Below are 16,619 nucleotides of genomic sequence, written 5' to 3'. Positions count from 1 at the left end.
AAAAAAAGAGGCCAGGTGCAGTGGCTCACGCCTGTAATCCCAGCACTTTGGGAGGCCAAGGCAGGTGGATCACAAGGTCAGGAGATCAAGACCATCCTGGCTAACACGGTGAAACCCCATCTCTACTAAAAATACAAAAAAATTAGCCAGGCGTGGTGGCGGGCACCTGTTGTCCCAGCTACTTGGGAGGCTGAGGCAGGGGAATGGCGTGAACCCAGGAGGCAGAGCTTGCAGTGAGCCGAGATTGCATCACTGCACTCCAGGCTGGGCGACAGAGCGAGACTCCGTCTCAAAACAAAAAAAAGTAGAAAGAAGACGAAGAATGGCCTAAAATTAATGACTGAAGTTTCCATCTTAAGAGCAATGTCAACCTAAGGAGGTACATAGAAGGAATAAAATAATAAGGATGGAGTAGTAATCAATGAAATAGAAAACAAACAAGAGAGACAATTAACAAAGTTAAACTTGGAGCCTTGAGAAGATCAACAAAGTTGATAAAACCCTAGCTAGACTGATCCATAAAAAAGATGTGAAAATATAAATCAGAGATGTGTCATCAGTACAGATCCTACAGACATTAAAAGCATAGTAAGATTCAACTGAAAGAAGGGAGAGAGAGGGAGGGATGACTGAGTAGCTAACTTTGATTCATGTGCTGGCATAGAGTGGGGAAATATGACTATCACTGAACAGTCTCCAAAGAGGCAGGATTTTCCTCATAGCAAATTCAAGTGAATGGATGCTTGAGTGGCCAATGCCTCAAATACCCACTACAGACATGCAAACTGGTAATGACATACACTGAAATAAAGTGAGAATAAAGGTATATACAAAGTGTGTGCCTTTGACAACTGTGTTCTTTCACTCTTGAGACAGAGGGTAGGGAAAAAGCTGACCTCAGGCTGGAGCAGGCAGTCTTTGTTTTAAAGGCAATGTGTGCAGTGAGCTGTGATCACATCACTACATTCAAGCATGGGTGACACAGCAAGACCTTGTCTCCAAAAATTAAAATTAAAATTAAAAAAATAAAGGCAAAGTGGAGCAGGCACTGACTGATGCAGGTACTTTGGACAATAATCACAAAGTATGTTATCTCAATGATGAGACAGTCTCACTCTGTCACCCTGGCTGGAGTGCAGTGGCACGATGTTGGCTCACTGCAACCTCAGCCTCCTGGGTTCAAGCAATCCTCCTCCCAAGTAGCTGAACTAACAAGCATACACGGCCATGCCTGGCTAATTTTTGTATTTTTAGTACAGACAGGATTTCACCATCTTGGTCAGGCTGTTCTTGGACTCCTGAGCTCAAGTGATCCACCTGCCTCAGTCTCCCAAAGTGCTGGGATTACAGGTATGAGCCACTGTCCCCGGCCTCAGTGATCCTTTCATTTTGCATTGGATATGGCACCTGCTTATGAAAGCAGCAAAAACAAACCCCAAAATTCTAGGGTGAAGAAAATCAACACAGGAAAGTTCCAAAGAATTATATTAGGTTCCATATATGCAGTTTAAAACTTTCTCCAAATATTAGAAAAGGTTTTGGAACACTGGTTCATAAACTTTGAAAGCCTTTGGTCATTTTAAATAAACCAAAGAAGGAAAACCAGATTGCCTCCAAAAGTAAACTTTTTACTACCGTTGATCTTAACTGCTATGACAAAAAAAAAAAAATTACCTAAAATAGGTAACAAGAATAACACTGTTTAGTTTTGTCTTTGTTTTGTTTTGTTTTTTGAGACAGAGTCTTGCTCTGTCACCCAGGTTGGAGCACAGTGGCGCGATCTGTGCTCACTGCAAGCTCTGCCTCCCGGGTTCACACCATTCTCCTGCCTCAACCTCCCGAGTAGCTGGGTCTACAGGTGCTCCCAACCACGACCAGCAATTTGTTTTGTATTTTTAGTAGAGATGGGGTTTCACGGTTTAGCCAGGATGGTCTCGATCTCCTGACCTTGTGATTCGCCCGCCTTGGCCTCCCAAAGTGCTGGGATTGCAGGTGTGAGCCACCGTGAAGAATAACACTGTTTTAATGAAAGACCAGTGAAATATCACAAATAAATTACCTAATCGTGCAAGAAACAAGTAAATTAATGCTACAAGAAGGCTTTAGGAGGATCCCTAATGACCACTCCACAATCTATTTTATTAAATTTATTTATTAATTTTATTAATACATAAAATTATTATTTTATTTTATTTAGAGACAGAGTCTCACTCTGTCACCCAGAGTGATCTCGGTTCACTGGCATGATCTCGACTCACTGCAACTTCTGTCTCCCAGGTTCAAGTGATTTTCCTGCCTCAGCCTCCTAAGTAGCTCGGATTATAGGTATGTGCTACCATACCTGGCTAATTTTTGTATTTTTAGTAGAGATGGGGTTTCGCCATGTTGGCCACGCTGGTCTCGAATCCCTGACCTCAGGTGATCCACCCGACTCGGTCTCCCAAAGTGCTGGAATTATAGGCATGAGCCACCATGCCTAGCCCACAATCTGTACTTTAAAACTTGATATAGTGTGAGTATAATGATTATACAAAAGTAATGACATTGTTAAGAAACAAATGGAGGAGGTGTTGGCCCACTTAAAGTTATGCTTATTTCCTGGGCAAAAGCCTACAATCTGGGAATAGTTAGTTCAGGCCTAAAATACATCAGCTGAGCTCACTGGTCATATAAACTTTGTTTGTTTATTTGAGACAGAATCTCTCTATGTCACCCAGGCTGGAGTGCAGTGGCATGATCTCAGCTCACTGCAGCCTTCACCTCCCAGGTTCAACTGATTTTCCTGCCTCAGCCTTCTGAGTAGCTGGGATCACAGGCACCCATCACCACATCTGCCTAATTTTTGTATTTTTAGTAGAGACAGGGTTTCACCATGTTGATCCTGCTGGTCTTGAACTCCTGGCCTCAAATGATCTGCCCACCTTGGCCTCCTAAAGTGCTGGGATTACATGTGTGAGCCAGTGCGCCTGGCCAGGTCATAAAAACTTTGTAAAGGATATTGCCTTAGGCCATGCTTGCCTTGCTATAAAGGAATACATGAGACTGGGTAATTTAGAAAATAAAGAAGTTTAATTGGCTCACAGTTCTGCAGGCTGTACAATCATGGCACCAGCATCTAGTTGGCTTCTGGGGAGGCCTCAAGGAGCTTTTAGTCATGGTGAAATGTGAAGCAGGAGCAGGCCCATCACATGGCCAGAGCAGGAAGAAGAGGAAGAGTTGGAGGAGAGGTACCACACACTTCCAAACAACCAGATCTCCTGAGAACTCTCTCACCATTGCAAGGACAGCACCAAGTCATGAGAGATCCACCCCCATGATCCAATCACCTCCCACCAGGCCCCACCTCCAAAACTGGGCATTGCAATTCAACATGAGATTTAGAGGGTTCAGAATCTAAAAAATATATCAGCTATAGTATAATCTCTCTCTTTCGATAAAATCTCTCTCTCTTTCTCTCTTCGGGTATATATCCCATTTCTGTGTCACAGAGAGTTGGAAGTAGTGGTCAGGGCCACTGTGCTAGCATAGACTTGCTCCAGTGTCAGTCAGTACCGTGGAGCTGCATAGATCTGGGTGTGTTGGTTGTCCTAGGGTTTCTGGTTTCTGAACGTTACCATCCTGTCTGATTCAGGAGCTCACAGATCAAGCTGGATTTGCTAATCCCTGCTCAAAGAGTAAGCTGGAAGAAAAACTATTGCTAATTATTATCTCCTTTTTCATATATGGCACAATGTTCTTTTAAAAATGTTCTTTCCTGCATTATCTCATTTGACCCTCATATTTAACTGCCCTGCAAAGAAAATGGGGCAGATATAATCATCCATATTGTATGATTGGGAGTTGTGAAGGTGAGGCTCAGGGAGTCCAAGTCTCTAAGCTTGTAAATGGCAGAGCTAAAGTCAGAACCAAAGCTCGTGGTTACCAGAGTCCCCTTTCTCTGATTCTATAGATACTAGCAGAGCTGGGATTAGGATGAAGCAAGTGAGGTACCAAAAAACTCAATAATCAAAACAAATAATATTTGCATGTAATATTTTTAAAGGTTAAAATAATGTCAGTACATCTCTGATGAACAAAATATCACATTTTAATTTTATTTATTTATTATTATTACTATTTTTTGAGATGGAGTCTCGCTCTGTAGCCCAGGCTGGAGTGCAATGGAGCGATCTCGGCTCACTGTAACCTCCGCCTCCTGGGTTCAAGTGATCCTCCTGCTTCAACCTCCCGAGTAGCTGGGATTACAGGCGTGTGCCACCACACCGGGCTAATTTTTGTATTTTTAGTAGAGACAGGGTTACGCCATGTTGGTCAGGCTGGTCTCAAACTCCTGACCTCGTGATCTGCCTGTCTTGGCCTCACAAAGTGTTGGGATTACAGGCATGAACCAGTGCGCCAGGCCTTACTTATATTTTTTGAGACAGGATCTCACTCTGTCACCCAGGGTGGAGCACCATGGCGCAATCAGGGCTCACTGCAGCCTTGACCTCCCAGGCTCAAGTGATCCTCCTGCCTCAGATCTCCCTGAATAGCTGGAACTACAGGTGCACACCACCAGGCCGGAATAATTTTTTGTATTTTTAGTAGAGATGGGGTTTCACCATGTTGGGCAGGCTGATCTCGAACACCTGGACCCAAGTGAGCCGCCCGCCTTGGCCTCCCAAAGTGCTGGGATTACAGGTGTGAGCCACAGTGCCCAGCCAAACATTTTAAATTAAAGACCCATGGCTTGCTTGTTTTGTGACCCTGCAATATTTTGCAACAGGAACAGTCCTTTCCAGTTAGCCTGTAGTTTCCAGGCCATGCAGTCCATCTCATTTGCTGCCAAGTGGGTTTTTGAGGGTTGACAATGTTGTACAAACAGATTGGACAATGTGGAGGTTTCTATATAATCTTTTTATTTTATTTTATTTTTTAAAAGAGATGGAGTCTCGCTCTGTCACTTAGGCTGGAGTGAAGTGGCACGATCATAGCTCACTGCAACTTCGAATTCCTGGGCTCAGGCGATCCTCCCAACTCAGCCCCAGGAGTACTGGGACTACAGACACATGCCTCTACACCTGGCTAATTTTTAAATTTTTTTTGTAGGAATGGGTCTCATTGTATTGCCCAGGTATTATCATAGTGCACCACAGCCTTGAACTGCTGGGCTCAAGTGATCCTCCACCTCAGCTTCCCATGTAGTTGGGACTATAGGGGCATGCCACCACGTGTGGCCATCTAGTCATGTGTTTTGATGGGGTCAGAACAGGCTGGGGTCAGACAGCCGGGGAATGGCCGAGTCACGTTTGGATCCCAAAGCTGATGGTGCCAAGGTCCTTGTGCTTGACTTGTTGCTACCACTCTCTGTCTTCCTAGTGCCTACACCTAGTAAGGAGAAGGCACTTGTAAATGAATCACTGTACTGCAAACTGAAAATAGTAAGAGCCCAAGTGAAGTACCAAAGAGTTCTCAGGATTGAGATACTTCTGGTTGGCTGGTTAGGGGCTATTACATAACATGCCAGCATTCCAGAGATTCTATCAGAGTGCCAAGGGCAAAATCTATTTTTTGATCACTGACATACAGGGTGTATCCTACTTTTTAGGAGCTCTCATAAATGGAAGCCTATATTTACATAAAAAATACCTTAAATTGTGATTTACTTTGGTGAAACCATATTGAAGCCCATTCAATATCAAGTTCTGCTAATCTATTTAATGGAATTTGATGTACAATTGGGTATTTTAATGGCCTGTTGGATAATTTTGATATAGTAAACATTCCCTCAGTTATTTCAGCATCTACAGCTGTGCATTAGTAAACAAAATAAATCTAAGCCAAGGTCTCTACCTCCAGGAAAGCCAGGTTGAGTCTTCTTAGGGAGATACAGTCCTTGTACTCAAATAGATAATAATTTATGATAAGAAACAATTTCTTAGAAATAGCATAGGCGTTAACTGGTAGAAATCCTAAGGAGGGAAAGTAATCACTTTGAAAGACAGAAATCTGAACAGTTTGCATGAACTGGCCCTGTGGGATGGGCACAGAGCTGGAGATGTGAGCAGTGCACATTTGAGGGCTGTGGGGAGGGCTGTGCAAACTTGGGGGGCAGTCGTGTGCCAGACAGGATGACAGGACAGTAAGAGTCTGGCTGAGGCCAGAGTAGGTGATGCATTAAGCTGGCAAAGCACCAATTTAAGACGTAAAAGAGGCCTTAGTGTAGATAGTTGTAAACCGGTAAGACTTTTTAGGGAGCCCTTCAAGAACAGCGCCTGGAAACCATCTTCATATAGAGAGTCAGAGGGAAACCAGAAGGCAATCAGGAAGATAAGTGGAAAAGAAAAGGCTAAAGGTGTCAGAGGAAAGCTGGGACCATGCAATATCAGGAAGGTACTGAGAGCTACAAGAGATGAGAGGTTACTGTTAGGTGCAAGAGAAAGGTCAAAGAGGAGAGAAACATTTGAGATCATCGGTCGCATTTTTAGCAGGGTGTGGCAGTGGGGTGGGGATTCCACCTTGATAGCCTGATAGTGTGGATTCACAAAGATTGTACAGGACGATTTGTCTGATGTTGAACATGCTCTTGATCCTGAAGTCTTTGAGCCAACAGATAAAATACAACCCCATTCTAGTTTATCTCAGTAGCGTGTGCCTTATAATAAAATCTGGAATATCTTAGAAAGGATACTTTGAAAACTAGCTACATTAACTGCTCTCAGGGAGCGGTGCTGGATGGAAGAAAATAGAGGTGAGAGAGGCTTTTCATCCTTTTGCACTTTTTGAATTTTGAACCAGGTGCTATTTAAAAAATTAAAATTACAAAAGTCAAAGAATAAAATAGATGTGTGATTAAAAAAATGAAATAGGAATAAATATTTAAGAGTACCATCTTCACAGGCTACTCCAGTGACAAACAAGGAAACAAGCAAACCCTTATACATTTTTCTTTTTTTCATTATTTTTCACGAGATATCTGTAGGCAACCTGTATGCAATTTTTTTTTTTTTTCCCCTGTGAGATGGACTCTGGCTCTGTCACCCAGGCTGGAGTGCAGTGGCACGATCTCAGCTCACTGCAACCTCTGCCTCTTGGGTTCAAGCAATTCTTCTGCCTCAGCCACCTGAGTAGCTGGGACTATAGGTGCATGCCACCATGCCCAGCTAATTTTTTTGTTTTTTTTTGAGGCAGTCTCACTCTTTTGCCCAGGCTGGAGTGCAGTGGCGTGATCTCGGCTCACTGCAGCCTCTGCCTCCCGGGTTCAAGCAATTCTCCTGCCTCAGCCTCCTGAGTAGCTGGGACTACAGGCGTGTGCCGCCACGCCTGACTAATTTCTGTATTTTTGGTAGAGACAGGGTCTTACCATGTTAGCCAGGATGGTCTTGATCTCCTGACCTCGTGATTTGCCCACCTCCACCTCCCAAAGTGCTGGGATTACAGGCGTGAGCCACCGCGCCCGGCCTAATTTATTTTATTTTATTTATTTATTTTTTTGAGACGGAGTCTCGGTCTGTCACCGGGCGCGAGCTGGGAGGTGCTGGATGTCTGAGATCCTCCAGGCTCACTGGCAAGCCTCCGCCTCCGGGTTCACGCCACTTTCCTGTCTCAGCTCCGAGTAGCTAGGGGACTATAGGCGCCGCTACGTCGCCGGGCTAGTTTTTGTAGTTTTTAGTAGAGATGGGTCTTGCACCGTGTTAGCCACGATGTTTCGATCGTCGGCGGAGCCTTCGTGATCCGCCCGTCGTCGGCCTCGCGCAAGGTGCGGTGGATTACAGCTGTGAGCGAGCCGCGCGCGCGGCAATTTTGTATTTTTAATAGAGCAGTGAGGTGCACCATGTTGTCCAGGCTGGTCTCAAACTCCAGACCTCAAGTGATCCACCTGCCTCAGCCTCCCAAAGTCTTGGGATTATAGGTGTGAGCCACTGCACCCAGCCATGCAATTTTTTATAAAATCGTTTTACTGATGTATAATTGACAACAATTAGCTGCGCATGTTCAAAGTGTACAATTTGATAAGTTCTGACATACATATCTGAGGAACCATCACCATGATCCAGACAGTGAACATAATCATTACCCCTGAAAGTTTCCTCATGCCCTTTTGAAATCCCCTCCTTCCATCTCTTTCCCACTCTCAATCCCCAGGCACTGATCTGCTTTCTATTATTTTGCATCTTCTAGAATTTCATATAAATGGAATTGTAGTGAATGCACTGTTTTGTTTGGCTTATTTCACTCAGCAAAATTAGATCTGAGATTCATCCAGATTGCATGTATCAATATTTCATTCATTTTTATCGTTGAATAGTATTGAATGTTATAGCTATACCATTTGGGAAAATACCTAGGATCAGGGTGATGCGGTAACTATACTTAACTGTATAAGAAATTGACAAATATTTCCAAAGTAGCTGTACCATTTTGCATGTTCATTGGCAAAGTATGAGAGAGTTCCATACCCTTATCAACACTTGGCATTATCTTTTAAATTATCAGCTGTCTCCTATGCAGGTAGTGGTATCTTACTCTGATTTTACTTTTGTTTGTTTGTTTTTGAGACAGGGTCTCTGTCGCCCAGGCTGGAGTCCAGTGGCTCGATCTCAGCTCACTGCAACCTCTGCCTCCTGGATTCTCCTGCCTCAGCCTCCTGAGAAGTTCTGATTACAGGTGCCTACCACCACGCCCGGCTACTTTTTGTATTTTTAGTAGAGACAGGGTTTCACTATATTGGTCAGGCTGGTCTCAAACTCCTGACCTCAGGCGATCCACCCGCCTAGGCCTCCCAAATTGCTGGGATTATAGGCATGAGCCACCGCACCTGGCCATTCTGTGTTTATTAAACAAGATGTTAAGTTGCTGGCCACGAAGTTACCTTTTAATAAAATAATGGGCCGGGTACGGTGGCTCATGCCTGTAATCACAGCACTTTGGGAGGCCGAGGCAGGAAAATCACAAGGTCAGGAGACTGAGACCATCCTGGCTAACATGGTGAAACCCCGACTCTACTGAAAATACAAAAAACTTAGCCGGGCATGGTGGCGGGCACCTGTACTCCCAGCTACTCGGGAGGCTGAGGCAGGAAAATGGAGTGAACCTGGGAGGCGGAGCTTGCAGTGAGCTGAGATTGCGCCACTGCACTCCAGCCTGGGCGACAGAGTCCGTCTCAAAAAAAAAAAAATCCATCCTAAAAGGTAGAAGGTAATATCGTACTGTAGTTTTGATTTGCATTTCTCTGATAATGATGTTGAGCATCTTTTATACACCTGTTGATCATTTGTATGCCTTCTTTGGGGGAAATATCTGTTCATATCCTTTGCCTATATAAAAAATCAGGCCATTTGTCAGGAGAATCGCTTGAACCCAGGAGGCGGAAGTTGCAGTGAGCCGAGATCATGCCACTGCACTCCAGCATGGGTGACAAGAGTGAAACTCTGCCTTTAAAAAAAAAAAAAAAAATCAGGCCATTTGTTGTTTTTGTTATGGAGTTGTAGGAATTCTTCCTATATTTTCCGCGCCCGGCCTTGTTTATTTATTATTTAGAGATGGAATCTCACTCTGTTGTCCAGGATGGAGTGCAGTGACATGATCTCAGCTCACTGTAGCCTCTGCCTCCTGAGTTCAAGCAATTCTCCTGCCTCAGCTTCCCTAGTAGCTGGGTCTACAGGTGTGAGCCACTATGCCCAGATAATTTTTGTATTTTTAGTAGAGATAGGGTTCCACCATGTTGGCCAGGCTGATCTCGAACTCCTGGCCTCAAGCGATCCACTCACCTCGGCCTCCCAAAATGTTGGGATGACAGGCGTCAGCCATTGGGCCCGGTTTTCCCTATATTTTGAAAATTAACCCCTTATCAGATATATGCAAATATTTTCTTCCGTTCTGTAGATTGCCCTTCCTTCCTTCCCTCCCTTCCTCCATCCCTCCCTCCCTTCCTTACTTCCTTTCTTGACAGTCTTGCTGTGTTGCCCAGGCTGAAGTGCAGTGGCGTGATCTTAGCTCACTGCAAACTCTGCCTCCTGGGTTCAAGCCATTCTCTTGCCTCAGCCACCCAACTTGCTGTGATTACAGGTATGTGCCACCATGCCTGCACGCCTGTCTAATTTTTGTATTTTTAGTAGAGGCGGGGTTTCACCATGTTGGCCACGCTGGTCTCAAATTCCTGGCCTCAAGCAATCCTCCCACCTCAGCCAGGTATGGTGGCATGCGCCTGTAATCCCAGCTACTCAGGAGGTTGAGTCAGGAGAATCGCTTGAATGGGGGAGGTGGAGGCTGCAGTGAGCAGAGATTGCGCCACTGCACTCCAGCCTGGGTGACAGAGCAAGACTATGTCTCAGCTTTGAGTGTGGGATTGGGCCTTGTATTAGCTCCAAAGAAGAGCCCAGCACAAAGATTTACATGGCGGTAGCTCATTTGGGAATTGATACAAGGAAGCAGAAATGGGGGGAGGGACTGAGGCGGTGAAAAAGGACAGAGAGAAAGTCAATACAATGCTGTGTTACTTAGTTGGCCACCATTTTAGGTGACTTGTGCTGCATTCCATGGGATATTTTGAGTCTTATGAAATGTGTCTCAGAATTGTCCACTTGGGATGACAGAGGAAAACATTTATCCTCAAAGGTGGCCCAGAGATGTTCTCTAAATGCCTAGGTTGCACGTGCCTAAATGCTGATGCTGAGTGGTTCTGCAGGCCCACACAATGTCAGAGAAGCTTTGGGATTCAGGGCTGAGAGGAGACTTTCCTTTGCCTTCCAAAGTTGTAAAGAACTTGATGGAAAGGTGGCTGCAGATATGGGTGGAGTAAGAGGTCAGACCAAAAGGATTAGAAGCAGTGCACAGAATGTGTCTGATACATTGATCCTGAGCTTCACTGAGGGGTGACCTTGTTCAAACATTTGTTTGGAAAACTCCAGTGTTAGATTCTGTGCGTCATTCCTCTAGGCTGATAACATTCCTCGGAGAAAAGTCTTCTGGCTGGGTGTGGTGGCTCACGTCTGTAATCCCAGCACTTTGGGAGGCCAGGCATGTGGATCACGAGGTCAGGAGTTTGAGACCAACCTGGCCAACATGGTGAAACCCTGTCTCTACTAAAAATACAAAAATTAGCTGGGCGTGGTGGTGCGCACCTATAATCCCAGCTACTCGGGAGGCTGAGGCAGCATAATCGCTGGAACCCAGGAGGCGGAGGTTGCAGTGAGCCAAGATCATGTCAGTGCACTCCAGCCTGGGCAACAGAGCAAGACTATCTCAAAAAAAAAAAAAAAAAGTCTTCTACTCTACTACCCGGAAGACAGAAGTCACTTTGCCAGCAATCTGAGAGCCAGATGGGGCAAGACAGCTGGAGTCTCTGCATTCACTGTGCATCTGGCCTCTGGACCTCCCCATTTCCATATTTCCTGTGCCCTCAGTGAGCCTGACATCCTCCAAGTCAGAGACTTTCTAGAAGATAAACCTCCAGTTTTTTTTTGCTGGAAGGACAGAGGGGATCTAGGGATCTCACTGCTCCTTAAATTGCTCTCGCTGATTTCTCCTTATTTTAGCCTTCTCCTCCACCCTCAGTCCCGACGGTCCCTGGTTCTGGCAGTTTCTGAGCCTTTTGAGGTTTTTCCAGTGTAAGTTGGGTTGGATCTCAGCTTTCTCACGTCTGCTAAATCAGTTACCACTCATCCATCTATTTTTCAGCTTCTAAAATTGTGTTGCTCTTTTCTCCTCTCCTGTTCTCCTTTCCTTATGGTTTTACGACTTAAAAAAAGAAAGAAAAGGAATAGAAAAGAAAATCTGTTTAGTGCAGTTTTGGGATAGGGCAAAATTAGTAGCATGCATACTATCTGCCATCTTAGCCTGGAATCCACTCATAGATATACACATAGCTAGCTGCCTCCTTTGTTCCCTTCCTGCCTCAACTTAAACATTGCCTCCTCAGATCAGTCTTCCCTGACCACTCAACCAAAATTTGGCTCCCATCATCACAGCACTTATTACTACTGGGTCTTTTCTTTTCTTTTCTTTTCTTTTCTTTTCTTTTTTGAGATGGAGTCTCATTCTGTTGCCTTAAGCTGGAGTGCAGTGGTGTGATCTGGCTCATTGCAACTTCCACCTCCCAGGTTCAAGCGATTCTTCTGTCTCGGGCTCCTTAGTAGCTGCGACTACAGGCGTGCACCACCACGCCCAGCTATGGGCATTTTCTTGTGTATTGCCTTAGCTGCCTCTAGAATATAACTCCATGAGAACAGGTACTCCATCTCTTTTGTCCATGCTACACGCTCAGCTCCTAAAATAGTACCTGGCATATTAAAGAAACTCAATAATTGTGCTTGGCAATGATATTTTGAGAATCAAATGATCTTCAACACTGTGTACGACATACCCTGGGCAAAGCAAAGAAAGACAACCACTCGTGAAGAAGGAACAGGGGGTATACAGAGCGTAAGACTGAGCCTGCGTGCAAGTTCTGCAGAGTATGAGGAGCAAGAGAAGCTGCAAAGAGCAGGAGCAGAACAGCAGGAATCTGGAAACGCCTGCACTTGACAACCGTGTCCTTGGCTTGAGTCAAGGTCATCCTAGGTTTCTGCTGAACCTCCAAGATAAGTTCCGCTGACAATCTAAAGGAGACACTCCAGAGCAAAAGGGGACAGGGAGGAAGGGAAACGGGGAAAGGCAGACCTTGCTGGTGTCTCTGCCTCTTCTTTAATTGCTATTACAGGAGTAGAAGACAGAAGAAGGAAAATAAACCTGTGAAGCTTCGGGGAAGCAGGGAGGACAGTGGAAAGCCCTGTTCTATTGCTGAGCTGTGTGAGGTCATGTGACATTTGGAGTGGAAGCTACTGCCTCCCATTCTATGTACCAGGAGTCCTTATTATCAGACAGGTGCGCCTTAGATGACATTCACAGCCCTGGAAGTACTGAGCCTCCTGTGACCTTCACTTCATTAAAAAAAATTACAAGTGTTTACTGTAACTAATTCACACAATGCAGATTCTTGTGAAGTAAATAAAAAAGTTAACCTTCCTTTCCAGTAGTGTCAACTTTTAGCTCAACAGATTGTTTAGTTTCTTTCCTTCTTTCCTTCTATCTTGGCTTCCCTCCTAAAGATCAGCACTTTGGGAGGTTGAGGTGGGAGTGTTGCTTGAGGCCAGCAGTTTGTGATGAGCCTGAGCAACAAAGCAAGACTTTGTCTCTACAGTAAAAAAAAATTAGCCAGGCATGGTGGTGCATGCCTGTAGTCCCAGCTACTTGGGAGGCTGAGGTGGGAGGAAGGATGGCTTGCGGTCAGGAGTTCAAGGCTGCAGTGAGCTATGATCTTGCCACTGCACTCTAACCTGGGACAGAGAGAGAACTTGTCTCCAAAATAAATAAATTACTTAATAAAAATAAATTAATTAGGGCTGGGTGTGGTGGTTCATGCCTGTAATCCCAGCACTTTGGGAGGCCGAGGCAGGCGGATCACTTGAATTCAGGGGTTCGAGACCAACCTGGACAACATGGTGAAACCCCATCTCTATTAAAATGACAAAAAAATTGGCCAGGTGTGGTGGTGCGTGCCTGTAATCCCAGCTACTCGGAAGGCTGAGGCAAGAGAATCTCTTGAGTCCAGGAGGCAGAGGTTGCAGTGATTCGAGATTGCGCCACTGTACTCCAGCCTGGGCAACAAAGCAAGACTCTGTTTCAAAAAAAAAAGAAAAATTAATTGAAGAAGGCAGTACATTCACATGGTTCAAAATTCCAAAGTCACAGAAAAGTAGAGCGAAAAGTGTCCCTTCTTCCCTAATTCTGTAGCTACATCTGAGGTTTCCTCTTCTGAGGCAACCAGTATAAACATGTCCTTGTATCCTTCTAGAAATATTCTCTGCCCATCCAAGATTTTCACTGGATAGTACTGAATAGTAACAGAACTACTCAGAGCACATGCACAGGCCTTTCCTCTAAGTGAGCCAAGGCTAAGGGTTTGCCTCTTCATCTTCTTTCCCAAATAAATGGCAGTCACAGGAGTCAGTGTGACTTGGGGGTGGGAGGGATTTCCTCTTGGTTCTCTGGCAGATCACTGAGAGTGAAAAGGAGCTGTGGAGGGGGTAGGATGTGATCTGCCAGGTGTCAGGTGCTTTTTATTTACAACAGAACTCTTCTTGCAATAAGAAGGGATGACTGAAGAGATGGTATAACTATGGCAAAAGAAATCATAGCTGTCATTTGTGATAGCAGACAAAGTTTCAATAAAGGGCCTTCTCTAAAGAGGACATCGTGTGGGATGTAAACTTGGGAGAAGAAAGCTGTTTTATGTAAGTTGCCCAAGGTATCCCTTCATACAATTGAGCCACTCCAAAGCTGAATCGTAGGGGTCCAGAAATCAAAGGGGGAGCAAACAAGAGAGCTGGAGGGCTCCCAGGTGGCCTTAGGGGATTAACAGCAATGGGGTGGGGGCAAAGCCTGGAGATTCAATTAGACTGGATCTCCTGTTTGATTCTGAAGGTAGAATACCTTCAATGAAGCATAGGAGGGAGGAGCTGGCAAATCTTGAGGATCCACACAACAAAAGATTCAAATAAACCTATTCAGCGAAGGGACAGTTTTTGAAAGAAAACTGGGAGAGGCAGAAGGGTCTGAAGGCAAATTATCTGGGCTAAAATACTTCTTAGTAGTGTGAACTCGGGCAAGTTAAACTCCTTAAGTCTCAGTTTCCTAATAGGGATAAGACACAGAGAGGGACGATAACTGTCTCTCATTGGAGTGCAGTATGATCAAGTTAATCACCAATGAGAGTTGAGAACAATGCCTGGCACCTAGTCAGCTAACTCAGTGCTTTTCAGCCATGACTGTTTTAATAAAGGCCTGCTCGGGCCTGTTTCCCTGGCATAGACATATTCGGTGATGAATCTGGAAAGGCAGAATCACAGAGGGATTTCAGGTCATAATAAGAGGGGAAAAACGGGAGGAAAAGGGAGTGAACAACAGCACAGCAAAAACACACCAGAAGAATGAGAAAAAAGGATTCAGAATGGGGCTATTTCAGCAAAAACAGCCTTGTTGCAGGTCCACGGTGTTCAAAGCTACACTATGTAAGGCAATGGCTCTTGGAAATTAAATGTCTCTTGGAGAAAATGTAATCTCAGCTGAAGAAGTATTTTGTGGGTGTGTGTGTGTGCCCACTTAGAGCTCAAAGTATATTGCCAAGGAGGGTGGCCAGGTTGCATACAAGGAAATCAAGATCTATAAAAAGTCAGGCAACTTGGGATCAAGTCCTAGCTCTATCCTAAGTGGCTGATGCTACACTGAGCCAAATCAATCAACAACTGTGTCATTTAAAAAAGCGGCCAGACTATTTCCTAGGCTCTACATGTATGTAACATTTTCTGATGCTAACCCAAGGGGAGAGGCTCAAAAGAATTTAAGAGTTGTTTCCCTCACCCCTAAGCCCTTCCCCTCGAAAAAAATCCGTTAAAACTAAGCATCTGGTGTTCCTTTCATTTTCCCCAGGTCCCCTGCCAAAAGGAGCAAGATTTCTAAATACTGGCAACTGGAGAGAGCTACCTCTTTTATTTTTTCCCCATCCATTTCAGGAAAGTTTAGGTTTTCATTTTTTTCCTATGGTCTGCTTAGAGTTGTTTCCAGCTTAAAGTAGGAAGAAGTAATGAAAAAAAGTGAGATTTGCCGAAAGGAAATGAAGCTTGTTTTGCCTGGTTCTCTGGAAGGAGGTTGAAAAGGTAGACCATGGTTTTTCAGGTTTCAACTGCTACTCTAACAAACATTGTCCTACAGGGTGGAATCTAGTCAACCGGTATTGAGATTCATTCGCTAAGGCCTCAGGACACCGGACATTCTTTTTAATTTTTTTAATTTTTATTTTTTGATTTCCATGACGACAGCTCACAAGACACTAGACATTCTTTTAGGGTCTCAGGTAAATTGGCAACACGCAGTCTACAAATCCTCAAATAAATCGCATCTCAATTCGGATACTGGGGCTAGGGAATGTGCTGGTGGTAAAACCATTGGTCCTGACTGTGTGACCTTCATGGGAGGCCTGGGTGCTTAGAACAAATATTTTGAGGATATGGCTGCTTGCCCAAGGGCTGTGGGCCTGCATCTTGTTTGCTCATCATCCTGTCAGTCATTTTTTTCTTTCCTTTTTTTAAAGACAAAATCTGAACTTAGAAACACCGAAGCCAGAGCTTTTTCTAGACGGGAAGCCACTATTTGTGCGACCCTGCACTAACGATTCTAGTCTGGCCTAGACCATACCAAGTACCCTACAGCTAGCCTGGAGGGGTCCGCACTGCGGGGAGAAAAGCAACAGCTCAGCTCCAACCCCAAAGGTTCCATCACCAGCCAATCCTGGCCCGGAGCTTCTCAAGAAAACCAGAAACGCCTACGGGTAGTGAATGGCACTAAGGCCAGCCTATCCGTACGAAGGAGACGAAAGGGGTGGGGTTGAAATTACCCAATAGGATGGAAGTAGTTGTTGTTGGGCGGGAGGAAGACGCCAACTAGCGTGCGTGAGGCCGCTCCCGATAGGGGATGCAGGAAGCTCCTGGAGCCAATGGCTGCGGCGGGCGGGCGGCGGCGCGCGTGCGCGCTGGGTCCCGGAGCTGCGGGCGGGAGGCGGGGACGGTGGGGGGGGGAAGCGGGCTGGAGCGCGGCGGAGCTCC

Source organism: Rhinopithecus bieti, unplaced genomic scaffold (genome assembly GCF_001698545.2).
Source record: "Rhinopithecus bieti isolate Rb0 unplaced genomic scaffold, ASM169854v2 scaffold_9696, whole genome shotgun sequence".
NCBI classification, from domain to species: Eukaryota; Metazoa; Chordata; class Mammalia; order Primates; family Cercopithecidae; genus Rhinopithecus; species Rhinopithecus bieti.
The sequence above is the reverse complement of the archived record's forward strand: the minus strand, read 5'-3'. Positions refer to the sequence as shown.